The sequence below is a fragment of the Protopterus annectens genome, chromosome 1.part2 (genome assembly GCF_019279795.1).
Source record: "Protopterus annectens isolate FY-2018-M chromosome 1.part2, PAN1.0, whole genome shotgun sequence".
NCBI classification, from domain to species: Eukaryota; Metazoa; Chordata; order Ceratodontiformes; family Protopteridae; genus Protopterus; species Protopterus annectens.
The window spans coordinates 197,479,004-197,496,183 of record NC_056727.1 but is presented as its reverse complement, the minus strand read 5'-3'; positions in this window follow the sequence as shown (position 1 = coordinate 197,496,183).

Here is a 17,180-nt window from a genome sequence, read left to right as displayed (position 1 = left end):
GGCCTTGTGGTTATCTTTACTATCTGCTGCAAGTCTGTTTTTCTAGCTAACTTTAGAGGATTTGATGAGAGATCTCAACTTTTTGTTGAGGCTATACATCTCAACCTCTTAGAGTAATAAATCTGTACAAAGCCATTAAAAAAGTGGTACAAATAGGGACAATTTTGAAATATTGCTCTTACAAATTTAGAAAGTTGATAAAATTGCAGGTTTTGCATTAGTATGCCTTTTCTGTAGGGTATGAAGTCTAAAACTCAAATGTCTGTCATTATTTTCTAACCTCAGTCTTTAATGATTTGTCACTAATTTGCCATAAAGCCACAATTTTATGAAAACAGACCAAAAATATAAGGGAAATATCTGGACATTCTGCAAAAATCTGTACTGTTGAGAGGTATGGTGGGCTGATAAGGGAGTTTTTCCAGTCTTGGGACTTCACCTTATTCTGCATCAGTTTCTTCCTTCTGTTGTAGAGTTTGTTTATGGCAGGGGACCACGAGATTGGCTTCCTTTTTTTGGAGGAGAGCATCTTGGTTCTATTGGGTATGGTGAGATCCATGCATTTGTGTATTGTGTTATTTTTTTTTTTTATCCAAACATACAAAGCTAATTCTGCTTATGTTTGTTTTATTTGTGGGACCCTGTTATTATTCAAACTTAATAAAATGTTAATATAATAATTATTTTCCCAAATGTGAGTATCTGGTTTTAGAATGCCATTTTCTAAGTTCCCTATTACTCTCCAGAATAAGTGGTATAAAGAAGGGATGTTTTTGTAGGGCCTTAACAATATTGCATCAGTAGGCCTCATTGCTATGCTAGGCTGCCTGTCCCCTATCCCACTATGCTACTCACAGTTTTTTTTGTTTTTGCTTGCATCCTGACTATTGTAAAAAAATCAATGGCACCAAATTGATGAGTTAAAAGTGCAATCTAATTAAGCTAATAGCGTTGACAAACAAGCAAAAATATATTGTTGTCTTATTTTATCTTTGTGTGAGTGGCATCACTCCATGAACTAAAGCACTCTCATAACCAAAATATTTAATGTTTCCCACAGAGTATCAGATGTGATGTTACAGGTAAGCAGTCAGTACAGGATTTAACTATGCAGTAATCTGAATATGTTTACAGTGCTGCAGAACATGCAGCTCTCTCTCTGACATTTATTCAGAGTTTTATGAACCAGTGTAAGTCTATTCTGGGACAGACATCTGCCAGAAACACAGAGAATATGCAGCATTTGACATAAAAATTCATATTTTCCAGTTACTGCTCCAACCCATCTGAAGACAAAATGCACATTTTATCTGTTCATTTGTTTCTGATAAATACAGATATAAAAACGCTGTATTTACATTAAAGAATTATGTTATAAAATATTCCACCTTTGCAAAGTTAACATACATGCTATATTTTACAGACTAACAACGTAAAGTACCTTTTCTGTAGCTCCTGTAAAATATGACTGAAAGCTAAAATTCCTGTGATGATTGCAGGGAATTCTTACTTCAGCTGAAAGCATGCTTGGGCGTTATGGTACTCTCTACTGCTATCAGTCATGTTTGGTAAAATGGGCCAAGCTGCTCTATGTAACATTTCTTCATGTAACAGTAGAGAGCACAGCTCATTTGTCATACATAAATAGTTCATTGTATGCTTTGTCTGATTTTATTTCTTCCAAAAGAATGAATCTTGAAAAATGAGTGTGGCATTAAGGAATTTTCTTGAGAGGTGCCTGGGGCTAAGACATTCAGTTGTAGATGGAGGAGGAAATACCACATTCTAACAAAGACACTAATAGTATTGTGCAGAAATGAATACACTTTATTTCTATAGTGCCTTCTTATATACATATGTTGTGTAACTAATGTATCAAATGTCAAACTGCATATAACAGATGGACAGCACCACATAAAACTTATTAACTAGCAAAGGATTTTTCCTTTTTAATAAGGTCTGCTTTTGAAAGAAAACGTATCTCTTTAGCAAAGATCAATATTAGGCTATCATCATCTGAAAGCTAGACTGCAAGAATTTGCATTTTGGTGTTTTATCTAAGCACCTTCACGTGTCCCATTGTCTTCTTTGTCTTTTCTCTCAGTTGTCTCTCTTTCTTTATTGATATGCACTGAACATGCTGGTATTTTGCATGAGCTTAGACAACAGTCTCTGACTTTTTTATTTGTTTTACAGTAAAACCTTTGTTTAAAGCTTTTTTCAATAGTAACAAAAAAAAAAAAAAAAAAAAAAAAAAACAGCAACGAATGCAGAACCAAGAAAATCCGCCGTGATATTATTCACCAAGCAAACGATAACATAGCATTCAGTAAGATGCTTGCAAGTCATCAGTGTGTTTTTTTTCAAATAATATGCTGAATAAGCAAATTCAGTAAATGGAATGCAGTATAACATGGTTTCCAAAATGAATCTGCTGCCAAGTTATTTTAAGCAGAAACTAAAAATGTCAGTACAGGCCTAATCCAACTGTAATTAAAGATTTTTAGTTTATGGTTTAAATGAAGCGCACGTGATCTCTTTGTTATTCACCTGTCTAGTGCCCTTCTGCCACACTGCATGAATATCTCTTAAGCGGTGTGCCAGCTAATGAAATTCCATCGGCAATACTGTACTTTGTCCTAATTGGTTGATCTTTTTGTATCTACCTTTTGGCATCCCTATCACAACCGCTGCTGAAACAGTGATACCTCTAGGTGTGGCTATCTGCTATGTACCATCTTCTGTGACACTGAGTCCCACTGCCATCTTGTATTTCCTTTAGCTGCATGCCTACTTGCTTTCATCTCACTAATTTAGACAATATCATAGCTTTCTAGCATATATTGCGTAGCCTCCAACCTACTGCTTTCCTTATATCCATAGATAGTATCCTGCTCTGGAGTCTCCATCAGGCAGACAGTGTGTTATAGTAATAATCAAAATTTGTGTTAATATAAGGCATCTGATGGGCTTTATTATCTGTAGGATGGGACCCAGAATGACAGAAACGTGTGTTTTAAGAGTCTGAATGTCATTAGCCTTAGGGTCTTGGTGTCCTAAAGCAGGAAGTTTTTCCTAAAGTCTGGACTAGGAAACCTTCATGGTGATGTGGGGGATGGATTGTTTAGTTAATTAATCTATTTATTTATTGACAATGGACTTCAGAACAGATTGTTCTGCCCTGTGACAAAATTTGTTGCAGAAGAGACATAAAGTTGTGAGCAAGAGAATGAAGTCATAATAATGACTGAAGAAAGATGCACTTTTCATTAAGTGTACCCCTAGTCCCTCTTTTGGCAAAACAGTTCTGATTTGAATAACTATGCCCTGCAAAAAATAAACTAAAATAAACATAAAAAAATAAAAACTGCACTGATTTCATTGGAAAACAAGCTTACAACTGTCCTTTTAATATTGCAGAAGAGAATGGTATTAAGTATCATACATGTAAATATGATAGAAAACAACAGCAGCAGCATAAAATGTGTAACAGTGACTTTTTAAACTTTGGAAGTAAAGTAAAAACATATTTATGCAGGATGGGGGTATGGTTTGTCTTGCAAAATATGGATTTATGTCAAGATATTGAGAACAAATGCATTGTATTCAGCAGCATCATTGAGATATCACGGATATTACACAAATGCTGATATTAACAAAAATAAGTAATTTTGCAGGGGGCAGCCTTCCACACCCCTACATATCCTAACAATTCTAAATATACTGACTGCAAAGATGTGCAGCCTTAGAAATAACAGAACACTAAATTACTCACAGGTTCAGCAACATCAAAATTAGTATTGCATTAGTCTTCAATGCTACTATACTCAAAGGTTTTTCACAATATAATGGCACATGAAAAAATGACTTCAAACAAATTTTGCACCCCACAAAATAGGTTTCAGTAAGAAACATCCAACTTTAGATATCCTAAAAGGTATCTGTCCAATTTTTCCTTTAATCAATAATTTATAATAGTTAATATGCACTATACTTTAACCCAAGAGCCCAGACCTATTCATCTCTCAAGCCATTATGATGCTGTTCCATAGCATCCCTCACCTCACTGCCAAAGTTGCTGAATGAGCTAGGACTTAGCCAATAAGAAAATGAATTGCTTACTAGCAAATTGTTTCATTCAGAGTAAGATTCAAGTGCTGGTAGTAATGCCATCATCTAGGGTCTATATGCCTGTTCTTTAGGGCATCAGAAAACTGCCCCTGTCCATAAGGGCCACAAGAGACAAGCCAGTGGTGAGTTTGCAATTTCCCATCCACTGGTCCAAACTGCATTTAAATAGACTTAGGGAAGAGTTCTGTTTCACATGAATGGGAAGTCTGTTCCAGAGAAGGAAAAATCTCTGAGAAACATACCTGCCCATCCAAGATGTTTTGTTTATGTCACAGATGAAGATTAGATTCTTAGCTCGGGTAATTCTAGTGCTGTTTGTTTTGCAAATGAGTAACATATCCAAAAGGGCTGAATCTGCTAGAATTACGCGATCTAAGCTCTAAACCTCTAAACGTTTGTCTTTATAGCCCTGTGTTACCATGTATATGGCCATCAGCATACAGCATACACATCAGTGTACAGAAACACACACGCACACACACACACACACACACACACACACACACACACACACACACACACACACACACACACATATATATATATATATATATATATATATATATATATATATATATATATACACTTCATAACATCGCATAACAATAACATTGTACTTCTAAACATTGAAACCACAACAAAAACCACATTATCGAAAGTTCAGAAGATCATATTGCAGAGTATCAAACCTGAAGTAAATGTTGATAGGGTAAGTGATTTAGTGGTGTGGTGTTACTTTAAGGGTTTGTAGCAAGCATGGTAAAAATATGGCTGAGTTGACATCGGATGGTCTTGCTGTCTTTGGAGAAGTTTGGGTACATATAAGTTTTAAGTCTGAAGTTAATTTAGAACAGACCTTTACAGTTAAGGTATTCCGGTTGTGAAAGTAGTAAGGTTGTTGTTGCTGTGGTTGTTGTTTATTGATCACTCGACTGTATTTTTCTTCAAAGTAGTGAGATGGAGTTGGTATATTTAATTTGCAGAGGGTGTGGGGGTGCAGGGGGGTGTAGACCCCCTGCAAAAGTGACCGAGGATAGATTTTCTAAGTATAAGTTGTAGTACTGTGTTCAGTATTTAGGGATTTGCTGTTTTAAATTTCAATAATGTGTTTTTTTTATTGTTGTGTTCTCGATGTTTAGAAGTTCAATGTTATGGTAACAAGATGTTATGAAGTAGTTCCATATATGTGTATATAGTAAACTCTAAGGCAAGTCGAGGAGCAGGAGTCAAGAAGTAAAAAATGCAATCCAAGAAAATTTATTGTACAAATGGTGAGCGCTTTCACAAATAAATTGCTTCATCAGACCAAATTCAAACAATGATGTCACATCGTTTTATACCCATTAAAATTCAAATGAACCAATCATTCATTGGCATCACCTTTAAAGCTACAATGTACTAAAAAAAAAAAAAAAAAAAAAATATATATATATATATATATATATATATATATATATATACATATATATATATATATATATACACACACAATATATAATACACAATATATACAAATATTAAAACTTATGTAACTTAAAAAGTAAACAATATATCTTACAAAACATATAATATATATGACAAAATATAAAAAATAATATTGTAAAAACATATTAGACATTTAATACATCTATATTAATTTCCTAAGTTTCCTACTTCTCAATTTGGCTGTAATGGCTATATGGTCATTGAGCCCTTTACCTAAATGGGCTCTTAACCTCACAATCCAGGTAAGCTCTCTAGTTTCTGTTTTATTAGAAATATCCCCTAACCTAGCATCTTCATATACAAGCTCTAACACCCTAAATCTAAACTGATGGCTAACCCCATTTTCTATAATGTGGTTAGCTAATGCACTATATGTATGCCCTCGCCTATAACAATAGTTGTGGTCCCTAATGCGTTCACGAAGACATCTATTCATCTTTCCAATATAGAATGAAAAACAGACTATGCATTGTGATAAGGAGACGAGGTTCTTACTATTACAGTCAGCATTAACATCAAATCTCTACACTCTGCTAGTATCCAGATGCCTAAATTCAGTGCTTTCTTGTATGAAAGTACAAAAATTAAAACCACCACATCTAGTTGTTCCGACCTCTATATCAGTTCTCATTTCTTGTCTAATCCCCTTAGGGTAACACAACCTTTGTTTCAAGTTCCTGGTGTTCTTAAAGGTAATGTAGAGTTTATCCCCCATCACTTGAGTAATTTCTTCATCAGTGCGTAATATTTTCCAGTTACGCTGCAGGATATTCCTGATCACCACATTATCCCTAGTATAAGAAAAACACAAAAAGGTATCTTATTCACTGTCCTGTTAGAGTCATAGGTGGATCTAATAGCTTCCGAAAAATATGGCTTAGCCCTCCCTTTTCTCATTATATGGACTTCCAGGGTAACCCTACTTACTACTCATTCATCATACCCCTATTAACAAAATCAGCACTAATATTGTCAAACTCTTGATGTAGATGGCTATCCCTATCAGTTATCCAAGAACAGTGCATAGCTTGCCCCTTTACAATATTGGTAAAAATGTGTGTGGGGTGCATACTAGTCCTGTGCAGATAGGAGGGACAATAACAATCTTTCACATACCTATCGGTATGTAGATGTCCTTCTCCATCAATACTAATCAAAATGTCCAAAAAATGTATTTCAGTAGCGGAATATTCACCAGTAAATTTTAAAAACTCACCACTATGATTCATATGATCAACAAATCTTAAAATCTCAAGTTGACTTCCTCTCCAAAACATACAAAGATCACCAATGAACCTTCTATATAATGCCAAACATTGCTGCACCATAGGATGTGAGATCAAATTATGTAATTCCCACTCTGCCATCACCATGTTGGCATAGCTATTGGCACAGGGAGTGCCCATAGCTACGCCCAACAACTGGTGATAGTAGCTCCCATTAAATAGGAATACATTATTATACAAAATAATGTTAAGTAAATCACATAACAAATTTATATGACTTTCAGTGTACTTACTACAAAGTGTTAGAAAGTTTTTAACCATAGAGATCCCTATTGTATTAGGGATCACTGTAAACAGTGATGTAACATCATAAGTGGCCATTAAATAACCTTTCATTACATCCTTTGAGTCATTCACAAAAGTGTAAAGCTCTTGTAGCATCTGTTTGGTGTCACGTAGAATAAAAGGGTGATGTTCTAGCACTGGTCTCAGTTGTTTCTCAACATATATACTAAGTGGTTCAGTAAGCCATCTGCTACTAGCCACTATTGGCCTAAAAAAGGGTTTGTGAGAATCTTTATGAACTTTGAGGAGTCCCTGCAAAGTCGGTATTAGCAGTTTCTCCACTACAAAATAGCTAAATAAATCCTTACTGATAATTCCACATGTTGCAAATTGTAATAATGTGTTAGTCACCTTTATAATAATATGCTGAATGTCAGACAAATTAATCTCATGATAGACATCATTGTCACTTAACACAGTACAGATGGAATCATAGTAAAAAGCACTGTCCATAATAACAATCTGTCCCCCCTTGTCCACTGGTCTAATGACTATGCTAGTATCATTCTCTAATGTTTCCAGGGCTAATCTCTCAGGTGCAGTAAGGTTATCAGATATTCGCTTCTTCTTACTTCTATATTCATTATCAAAATAATTATAAAAATCAGCCTCACAAACCTTATAGAACATATCAAGGGTTGAGTTAAACCAAGGATTATATACACTAGGCTTTTTAAACACCAAATCTCTGTTAAAATCAGCATTAACAGGTGCTATATCATCATTAAACATTAATTTTAGTTGTATGTTAGCAATGTCAGCTTAAAGTCAATCAAAGTGTCTGCAATGTTAGAAAAAGTAGCAGGAATAAAGGACAGCCCTTTATTCAAAACATTACATTCAAAAACAGAAATATACCTCTGTGAAATGTTCCAAACTATGTCATATTTAATTTCTCCCACATTGTTTTTATGGTGTTGCCGTTGTTCCAGTTCTCTGGTTTCCTCTTGTAATGTCCCCATTGTTCTGGAGACCCCATCGATTGTTTCCATTTCGATCTGATGGGTAGGGGTAAAAAAGGTTGTTGCAAGATCACCCCACCACTTTTCAGTCGAACAACTGGTTCAGAACTGCTATTTACACTAGGACAATTGCATACAGAATCCTCCTTCACACCAGATGCATGTAAAGGCAGAAACCCGCCCTCCACCAAAGGCATTTCATATACAGAGGTATTTAACTGACAGGCAGGAGAAGTAACCAATGCCGTGCTTGAAGTGGATGCTCAATTAGCATCAACATGTTCCACCTCATTAATACATTTGATTACAGGAACACTATTATTGGCCATGGACTGACTGTCATCCTTGGACAAAAAAGACTGAGAAGTAGTCATTGTCACCACATGTCGTTGTCTAATTGGGTGCAATGAATATCCGGAGTCCCCAGTATTCACTTTGGTTCTCCTTGGCCACATAAATACATGACCCAGCTCAAAATCTTTGGTGTCTCATTCAATTTTCTGTCTTTTTAACAAAATCAATTTCTGCTCATAGACCTTTACATTATCAAGTGTCCCAGTAAGGTAGGAGTCAGCACATTCAGATCCCAACATATCACATACTTGTCTATAGCACAACTCAATGTCATTAATAAGTTGTGCTTCAACAGGTAAAAAATGTTCATTAAGTAAGCGCATATACTAGTAGCTAGTTTCAAGGTTAATTTGTTGCCATTTGGCTAACAACTCTGGTTGAGACTCACTGTATGTGAGCATCGTGAGTACCCTGAGACCACAGGGAATGATTTTAAGCATGCCACAAGCCTCCAGGTGCTGTCACTGTAATTGTAACCTCTTTGGCTGATATAAGTTATCTTGAAATTTTCTTGAAACTTCACAAAGTCTCTGGGCATCATTGTTATTCAAAAAGTCATCAGCTACATTCTTAATTGTAGTCTCAGATAACAAAAGGTTACTTCTCAGATGTAGTACCTGATCCAAAGAACCTCTGAAAGTCCCTGCTGATGCTGTTACACTTCCAGTCCTGGTTCCATTAGCAATATCCTCAGCCATGCCTGATTGGTGATAAAATAAGTAAAATGCACACAAACGACGAGTCATCAATAAAGATCAAAAATAAGTCAAATTGTAAACTCTAAGGCAAGTCAAGGAGCAGGAGTCAAGAAGTAAAAAATATAATCCAAGAAAATTTATTGTACAAATGGTGAGCGCTTTCACAAATAAATTGCTTCATCAGAACAAATTCAAACAATGATGTCACATCCTTTTATACCCATTAAAATTCAAATGAACCAATCATTCATAGGCATCACCTTTAAAGCTACAATGTACTAAAAAAAAAAAAAAAAAAATATATATATATATATATATATATATATATATATATGCAATATATAATACACAATATATACAAATATTAAAACTTATGTAACTTAAAAAGTAAACAATATATCTTACAAAACATATAAAATATAAAAAAAATAACATTGTAAAAACATATTAGACATTTAATACATCTATATTTATTTCCTGAGTTTTCTACTTCTCAATTTGGCTGTAATGGCTATATGGTCATATAGGTTTACTATCACAATATCACTGTTAAAAACAAATTCCCACACGTAACATCAAAGGACAGAATGAAAGTAAAAATATATGTCAGGACACAATGTCGAATCTGCTGAACGAATTCAGCAGATTCGACATTTTCACCGAACAGAGCACGTGATGTCCATATAGATGCTCAAGTAATTGAAACTCCTACACCTCACATCACACCCCCTGCTAACTATATATTCCAACTTAGAGATCACACTACAGTGAGGAAAGGGATGAATGTTCCAAACCCCACCGTACTGCCATCTCTGTGCAGTACTTTGAGTTCATATCAGTGAATGCACAGTATCATTTGCTGATATGAACTTTCAAACATGGAATGCTCAACAACATGAAAAATCGAACATCCATCTTTCGATTTTCTGTCTGCAGAGCATCTCTGTTCAGCTTTTTGATAGTAAACCATATATATATATGTGTGTGTGTATGTGTGTATGTGTATGTATATATATATATATATATATATATATATATATATATATATATATATATATATATATATATATATCTTGTGTGTGTGTGTGTGTGTGTGTGTGTGTGTGTCAGTTTTTTTCCAGTTACCTGATAATACTGGTGCTAGACCTGCAACAAACAAAAGTCAATACAGTGCAAGTTCATGGACACAAGAAACACAGAAGAGTCAACTCAACAGACCAGCATCCACCCCTTCAGGCACACAACCAAGGAGAGACACCGTGCAACAATCATCCCATGCACACCACTCCCAGAACTATTACCAATCATAATTGGACAGATTCTCACAAGACAGCTATCATCAAAGGGACAAAACCCAGCCAAGAAAAAGGGACCTCAAACATCTATGGCACCCCCGAAGTATACAACCAACAGACCAGGATGGAGGAATCAGGAAGCCAAACACAATACCATGCAGTATGGAATCACTCCACTAAATCACTGAATGGCATAGACTATGATGTATGTAAAAGACATCTCATCTTCTTGTCTCATCAAATGACCAACATAAGTACAAACATAGACTTAGATTTTAAACTTTTTATTCGGAAACAACCTCAAGATCTTCTTCCACAAAAAAAAACACGCAAAAAAAAACACAAGATGACAACAACAGAACAGTGCCCACAATCACAATACACAAATGGAAAAGACCCAGCAACTTCTGCCCCCCACCACACCTCAAAACCAGAGCATTTGAAGACAATTATGAATCAGATATTTGCAAAATCCTCAGCAAACCTGCAAAAAAGACATTTTACAACCTTAACAAAAAAGAAGCCAAAGCCCTAATTGATCTCAGCAAGGAGAAATCCAAGACAATAATGAAAGTAGACAGAGGACAAGGTATTCTCATTGCTGGCACCTTCACCTACACTAACAAAATCCTAAGCATGCTAAACAACCCAAACTTTCATGAAAAGACAGATATAAGCAAAATTAAGATAGCCTATGCAGAAATTCTCCTGGAGGTCACCAACCTGAGCAAAGATGGCATGATAAGCAACAATCTTCATAACGTCCTCACAGTAATGCACCCCAACCTTTCAAACTTCTTTGGGATCCCTAAACCCTACAATAATGTAGAAGACCCACCCTACAGACCAGTGGTGGCTAGTGGGGGATTAATAACTAAACCCATCTCCATTTATCTAGACGTGCAAATCAAACTGCTTGCAGAGATCAGTAAATCATTTATCCTCAACTCCATAGACTTTCTCTGAAAGACCAAGGATATTTACCTGCACTAGAACTCCATACTGGCTACCATCAATGTTGTGGCACTTTATACTGTACTCCCCCACAATTACTGCATCACAGCTATCATACAGGTCTACAACAAGGAATGTGAAGCACTGTCAGGGGAGACAGAGGCTATCTCCAGACTCCTGAAAGTTCTACACAACAGTAATGATTTCCAGTTTGAAGGACATTACTTCAGACAAACCACGGGAATCACAGTGCTGGCAGAAATGGCCCCTAGCCTAGCGAATACAGAACTAGGCAAATGGGAGGACGACTTTATTTACAGCTCTTCTTCTACTCCTATATGGGCTGCTACCCAAGATTTATAGACAATACCTCTATCATATGGAATAGCAGTCAGGAAAACCTAGAGCAATTCTTGAACCACATCAACAATTCCACAATTTTTTTTCAAATTTACAACAAATTGCAGTTATGACTCAGTAAGCTTTCGGGACCTCAAAGTCAGCAAACAACCAGACATGGGCCAATCACCAATGACCACTAGCAGAAAACCATCAGTGTGAATATATTACTGCATAACAGCTGCATGCACCCTTGCAGGACAAAAAGGAATGTCATCAAATGCCACAACCTAAAAATCCTCAAAAATTCTGGAACGCCATCAACCAAATTCTCCACCCCAGAAACACATCAACACCAAACCTCTGCCCAAACAATTCATCCCAGGAAACTGCCTCCATCTTTAATACCTATTTCATAGATACCATCAGCAAACTTATGCCAACATCCAGTCCCAAAAATCCCTCACCTCTAACCTCCCCCAACTACAAAACTGCCCTCTCTCACTACAACCCATATCTACCAGCTACATTAAAAGTCATCTGCTCAAACTCAAATCTTGTTCCCCAGACAACTTGCCACTTCTCTTCCTAAAAGCTGCCGCCACCTCCATAGCATACCCAGTCTCTATATTCGTTAACCGTTCGATCAGTGAATCTACTGTCCCTACTCTCTGGAAGAAATTCCACACCATAGCAATTCATGAAGGTAGAAAATCAGTAGAACTTTCTAATTATTGCCCTATTGCCATACTCTCTCCCCTCTCCAAAATTCTTGAGCACTGTTTGCATAAGCAACTCATGTCTTATGTCACTTAAGAAAACCTTATCACCCCTACCCAGCATGCCTTCTGCCCCCACCACAGCACCACTACTGCTCTCATCTCCTTTACTAACTCTGTCTCTCTAGCCAGGCAGAACACCAGTTCCCATCACACTATAACTCATCAGACTAACTACTATGACCTCTCTAGATCTATATTAGGAATGGTTCTGCATTTTTCACTCTACTTCTACCCACTTCCTATTACTCATTTCCTATTAGAAGTGCCTCATCTGACAAATTATCCCTTTCTTGTACAGCAATGCTCACCTATTTGACCTTATTTTGTTAACCTTTACTTGTATGTACTATAATTTTACTCACATAACAAAATGGAGAATTCATTACTAGCTTGCTATTTTCTTGTTACTTGTATAACTTGTACAGTGAATGTGATACTTGTTTAATTTGTACTGTGAAATTTCTTATTGTATATATTGTACAGTGGAACCTTTCTCCCCTGACCTCTACTGAAAAAGGGCGCAAGCTCAGTTGAACTAACCCCGTCAACAAATGTCTAATAAATAAATAATAAATAATAAATAAATCCCAGGGCCTCAGAATCACCAGGGTCTCCAAAGAAATGGAAGCCTTCACTAAAAACATCATAAACTTGTAAAATTACTTTCTGGCTAGCTGTTACAGTGACAGGATTATCAAACAAGTCTTGGATCCCATCACAGACCAGAAAGAAAGAAACAACTCCCCCACGTGACACTCTCCAAATCACCTACACAGAAAACATAGGGTCTAACCTGACAGAACAATGACCAGTAAGATTCCAGCATAGCCCTCAAGCCGTCACTCAAGTATTCAGAAATCAGAAAAACAGTCCTCATCAATTGGTGCATCATAGAGTAAAGTAGAACCGTTAATAACATTCTACCCCTGTAAACCAGATTCACCATTAGAAAACAAACAAACAAAAAAATATCATTAGGAACTATGTGGAATGCCACCACACCACAGAAGACAACTCCTGATGGAAAGGTACCTATGGCTCCCCATTATAATTATTGCAGATATATGAGCAATAAATCCAACTTCATATGACCCAACAACAAAAAGAAATTCAAAAGCACATTTTATGGCAACTACAGTACAATTACCAAGGTTTATAGAACACAATGTGATCACTGCCAAGCATTTTACATCAGGAAGACCATCAAGAAACTGAAGATCAAGATAGTCTAACACTACATAGACATCTGACAAGTCAGCATGACCAAATCATTGGCCAAACATGCAAAACAATCTGGAGGACATGGAACCTTTAAATTCCACATCATGGATAGAATCAGCCACAGCCATCTGGATAGCAAGAAAAACAACAAATTAGAGAAGTAACTGGAATGGCAGGTAAGACTTTTTAACTGAAAAAAAAAAAACAGGGCTAAACACCTCCTTTTTAATCAACTGCATACTTAATCTAAGGAAATTTGATCACCACATGTTTTATTAAAGGAACCATTATCTATGGACTGTCTAAAGCAACAAAAAGATTCCCTTTCAAGTATGTAAGGTTTTTTTTTTTGGAAAAAGCTTTGGAAGATATGCCTGGCTGTATTTTAAAAGATATAATACTATTTTCAATTGATAAGGGCTTGAAAATCAGTGAAAGGTACTGTATTTATAAGATGTAATACTATTTTCTAAAGAAACAACTTAAAAAAAAACAGAGCAAATCCTGAATTATAACCCTCAAATAACCTTACACAAAAAATTATGGTAAAACTATTTTAAAGCAGATCTGAGACAGACTTATAAAAGTACTGCAAAATATATTTAACAGTAAAGAAACAATGGTTTAGCATTTGTAAAATTTTTCTGGTAAAAGGGTCATAATTAAATATGAATTATAATAAAATGCAATCATTAATCATACTGGAAGAATGATCATTTCAGGCACAAATCAGACTAGGTTTGGATGCATGTAAGCTCTCGTGTGTTAACATTTGGACTGTAAATGGTTAAGTGAATAACTGTGATAGAGACTGGAATGGATCCACCCAAACTGCACCTCCTATAGACACCCACCTCCAGCCCACTGGGCGACATTCCTCAAGAGTGGGATCTGGCTGGTAATATGCCCCTTTCCTAGCCAATATAAACCCAACAAATTACGTGACTGTAACATTAACACAAAACAGTGCTCATCTGCCTGGAACAATATCACTACAATAAAAAGTATTTTATTTAAATGAACTACACCTGAGACTTATTCTTCCTGATATGTATTATGTAAAAAGAACTTTGCTAGAACTTAAAACTGTAGTTGGGATTTTCAAGTTTTACAGATTGCAGCAGGCTGGAATCTAGATCACCACCTCTAGAGGCTGAGCATGTCTTTCCCTGTTTGGCTATATATATGTACGTGTGTGTGTGTGTGTGTGTGTGTGTGTGTGTGTGTGTGTGTGTGTGTGTGTGTGTGTGTGTGTGTGTGCGTGTGTGTGTGTGTGTGTGTGTGTGTGCATATACCCCAGGGTTCTGTCTTGAGACCAGTCTTGTTTAATATGGTGTTTTCTACACTACCCAAGAATAACAAATTCTGGGTTTATAAGTATGCTTGCAAGATTGGTTTCTCGATTTAAAATCCCTCTGATGTAAATGAGTTAAATAAATGTTTGCAGTCTCTAAGTTGTTGGGCACTGGAAACAAGTTTAACAGTCTAAACAAATGTAGGATAATGTACTTTTCAAGTAGATGCCCATGGTTTCCTGTATATTTGGTGTCATTCCCATTAAATAAGGTACAGGAATATAAAGACTTGGGTATACTTATTATATGTAAGTTGTCTTTTAACGCACATGTTGATCAAATTTTTATAAAGTTAACTAAGTATATGGGGTACCTGTTAAGAATATTATGTACTAGGGATGGGATGTATTGACTATGGCATTTAAAATTTATATAAGATCATTACTGGAGTAAACTAATACTTGCCTGTATTTATACTCGGGGGCAATTGAAAAAAAAAACTTAAAGGCGTCCAAAGGAGATGTACAAAAAAAAATAGAAAAACACAATACAGATTATGGTCTTTGATGTAAGTTGTTAGATTTATATAGTGTCTCTTATAGGCATGTATGAGGAAAGTTGTTCTTAGTATATAAGAACTTTTATGACCATATGCTACAAATTATGTATAGCATCAAGGTTAATAGATGTATTAAAATGCACAAACATAAGAATATGATGTTTGTACTAAAAAGGGGGAAAAATCTCAAAATCAGAGAACAGTTTATTGCTTTATTGTAATTAGAATACTTTGGAACAATCTCCATATAAGCTTACATAATTCAAATAGTTTAGGTAATTTTAAAAGGAACCTGGATATCTGGGAGGATGATAAGGTTTACATGTCATATATTGTAGAATCAGTGTTCTTTGATGGCCAAATGGCCTAAACACTGTATCTAAATGGGTTCACCATTAGAAAACAAACAAACAAAAAAATATCATTAGGAACTATGTGGAATGCCACCACACCACAGAAGACAACTCCTAATGGAAAGGTACCTATGGCTCTCCATTATAATTATTGCAGATATATGAGCAATAAATCCAACTTCATATGACCTAACAACAAAAAGAAATTCAAAAGCACATTTTATGGCAACTACAGTACTATTACCAAGGTTTATAGAACACAATGTGATCACTGCCAAGCATTTTACATCAGGAAGACCATCAAGAAACTGAAGATCAAGATAGTCTACCACTACATAGACATCTGACAAGTCAGCATGACCAAATCATTGGCCAAACATGCAAAACAATCTGGAGGACATGGAACCTTTAAATTCCACATCATGGATAGAATCAACCACAACCATCTGGATAGCAAGAAAAACAACAAATTAGAGAAGTAACTGGAATGGCAGATAAGACTTTTTAACTGAAAAAAAAAAAAACAAAGCAGGGTTAAACACCTCCTTTTCAATCAACTGCATGCTTAATCTAAGGAAATTTGATCACCACATGTTTTATTAAAGGAACCATTATCTATGGACTGTCTAAAACAACAAAAAGATTCCCTTTCAAATATGTAATTTTTTTTTTTTTTTTTTTTTTTTTTTGGAAAAAGCTTTGGAAGATATGCCTGGCTGTATTTTAAAAGATATAATACTATTTTCAATTGATAAGGGCTTGAAAATCAGTGAAAGGTACTGTAGTTATAAGATGTAACACTATTTTCTAAAGAAACAACTTAAAAAAACAGAGCAAATACTGAATTATAACCATCAAATAACCTTACACAAAAAATTATGGTAAAACTATTTTAAAGCAGATCTGAGACAGACTTATAAAAGTACTGCAAAATATATTTAACAGTAAAGAAACAATGGTTTAGCATTTGTAAAATTTTTCTGGTAAAAGGGTCATAATTAAATATGAATTATAATAAAATGCAATCATTAATCTTATTGGAAGAATGATCATTTCAGGCACAAATCAGACTAGGTTTGGATGCATGTAAGCTCTCGTGTGTTAACATTTGGACTGTAAATGGTTAAATGAATAACTGTGATAGAGACTGGAATGGATCCACCCAAACTGCACCTCCTATA